This window comes from Chrysochloris asiatica, unplaced genomic scaffold (assembly GCF_000296735.1).
Source record: "Chrysochloris asiatica unplaced genomic scaffold, ChrAsi1.0 scaffold00011, whole genome shotgun sequence".
Taxonomy (NCBI): Eukaryota; Metazoa; Chordata; class Mammalia; order Afrosoricida; family Chrysochloridae; genus Chrysochloris; species Chrysochloris asiatica.
Window position 1 is genome coordinate 20,885,047 of NW_006408529.1, and position 2,925 is coordinate 20,887,971.

The window sequence follows — 2,925 nt, forward strand, 5'->3', positions numbered from 1 at the left end:
CTGGTTTTGTGTTTGTAATTCTCTTTTTTTTTAAACGCATTTCTTAGTATCTCCTGAAATAAAATATCACCTCCATCTACTTAGAATATAAGGAAGGTGGTGTGGTTGTTGTTAGGTGCCGTGATATTTGTTCCAACTTATAGTGCCCTTACAACAGAACGAAACACTGCCCAGTAACGTACCATCCTCACAATTATAAGACATTCAGTGTTTAATTTTTCAGAAGTGGCCTACGTCTTCCTTCTTCCTAGTCTGTCTTCATCTGGAATAGCCTTTGAAACCTATCCTCCATGGGTAAGCATGCTGGTATTTGAAATACCGTGCAAGCCACCATAGTATGACAAACTGATAGGAGAGTAGAGGACATGAAGGGCAGGGCAGAGACACTGGTGAAAGGGATTGTTTCTGGATGGAAGAATTAAATTTGAGGGCACTTCGTTTTTCCTGTAACACCTTTCATATTTTAAAATTTTGTACCTAATTTACATATAACCTATAAAAAATTAAACAGACATTAACAAATCACATCACTGACTATCACAGTATAGCTTAAACTCATTTTCAGCTGGAAGTTATTTAAAATTCACACTATTAACCCTCATGAAAACTAAATATTTACACGTTAATAATACCTTTATTGTAACTTGCCATCTTCTTGATTGGGAGTTTGTGTCTGATTATCCTTTGGATTTTATAAACATGTCTAGTATATTCCTTAATCAGTAAAAGAACTCAGAAACTGCTATTTCATTTTGAAAATATTTTTGGAGCTGCTGTTCTAGAAAAGTATCTTGGTAATCACTGTCAATAGAATTTACAGTCACAATCCTTTTCTTTACAGATCTCAATTAATGATGAAGTTAAGCAGGGAGATAAATAGCCCTAATAGGTGTAATTGAGAGGTATGCAAAAAATGTACATGATAAACACCAAATGATTATCTATCTCAGCACTACCCAAGAATTAAGTCTAACATCTTCTTATGATTTTACACGATCACAAAAAGTTCTTTATTTAGACAGTGATTTGTTGCATAAACTATAATACTCAAAACTAGTAATTATGTTTATGTTAACTTGAGGCTACTGTAGGCATTTAACTTTAAGAAGTCTTCATTAAAAACCTTAAATAACTAATAGATAGAGCATAGCTATTGACACAGTAGTGAACCTGCTGTCAGTGAAGGATGACTGAAGTTTAGATGATGTTAACCTATCCCATGGCAACCAGGCACATGTTGCATTGGTTATAATAACTGTAATTAAATCTTACATTACCTGCCACTTTCTGAGGGTTTACTCTGTATCCAGCATTGTGCTATGCAATTTATGCGACTTATCAAGTAGACTCAAAAGGGTACATATTTTATTAAGGAAATAGAGGTTGAGAGAGGTTAAACAAGTAGAGTATACAACTAGGAAGCAGGGTTTCAAACTGGTTGGAACTGGTTCAGTCATGCTTAATGAAGTGGAAATCTGAAGAAACCCAAATAAACCAGAACAGAAAACATTATGGGTTGATGCCATGGAATGGGAGACTTGAAGGAGGCATGGTGAACCCTTTCAGGAGAGTGATTATTGGCAAAAATGTGGAAATTAATACCCATTTAAAATACCAGAATTAGCTGACATCTTTGAGCTAGCCTTCTTTTCCCACATTGCTGACAAGAGATGTGATTGTTACGCAACATAAACACCACCTTAAGTGGAAGACTATGCTTCTAGCAGGGCTGCAACTCAGAATTTTTCCTGTTCCAGTCCATTATTGCTCTAGTTTACCCACTCTTTAAAATTTGTATCTGTTCAGTGTTGCTTCCTCACCCGTATTTAAATAAGGCCAAATGGGTTTGAAGCCCTGTTAATAAGTTTATTCTTAGTTGCTGTGTAATTGAACTTATTAAAAAACCACTGTCATTGAGTCTATTTCAACTCACAGCATTCCTATAGAACAGAGGCGAACTCCTTAGCGTTTCCAAGACTGTAAATCTTTATGTGACAGACAACCTCATTATTCTTCTGCAGAGTGGCTGATGGGTTTGAACTGTTGACCCTGGTGTTAGCAGCCCAATACTTAACTCACTGTACCAAAAGGCTTGCTTCTTGTTGTTGTCGTTAAGTGCCGTAGAGTTGGTTCTGACTCATAGCGACCCTGTATAGGGTTTGTAAGAAGTGTCTGGTGAGTTTGAACTGCTGACCTTATGGTTCAAATTGACCTTGCGATCTAGTGTTTTATCCACAGTGCCATACCAGGACTCCTTGTTGTGTTGTTGCTGTTAAGTGTCGTCGAGTCGGTTTCAATCCATATCAACACTGTATAGTGTTTACTAGGAGCGGCTGGTGAGCTTGAACGACCGACCTTGTGGTTTAATTGACTTTGCAGTTCAGAGCATTAACCCACAGCACCACACCAGGACTCCTTATTAGATGTCAAATACTAGTAATATTGATAGCTAAGGTTTCTGGCTGCATTACTATTGTATTCAAATAGGGAAATGATATTAGATAAATAAATACGGAGATTTGGAAGCTCTGGTTATGAGTTGGGCTGCTAACCTCAAGGTCAGCAATTTGAAACTACCAGTCACTCCACAGGAGAAAGATGAGGCCCTCTGCTCCTATAAAGATTCATAGCCTCAGAAACCCTATACAGATCACTCTGAGTTGGAACCAACTCCACGGTACACAACCACCACCAACCACAACCACCACCACCATGAGTATGTTATAAGCAACACTGGTGGCACAAAGGTTAAGTGCTGGGATGTTAGCTGAATGGTTAGTAGTTTGAACCCACCAGTGATTCAATGGGAGAAAGATGTAGCTACCTGATTCTGTAAAAATTATACCCCTTGTGGTATAGTACATTATTTAATATGCTTCTTCTAGCCAATCTTTGTAACTTCCACCAAGCAACTGTTTCCTGATG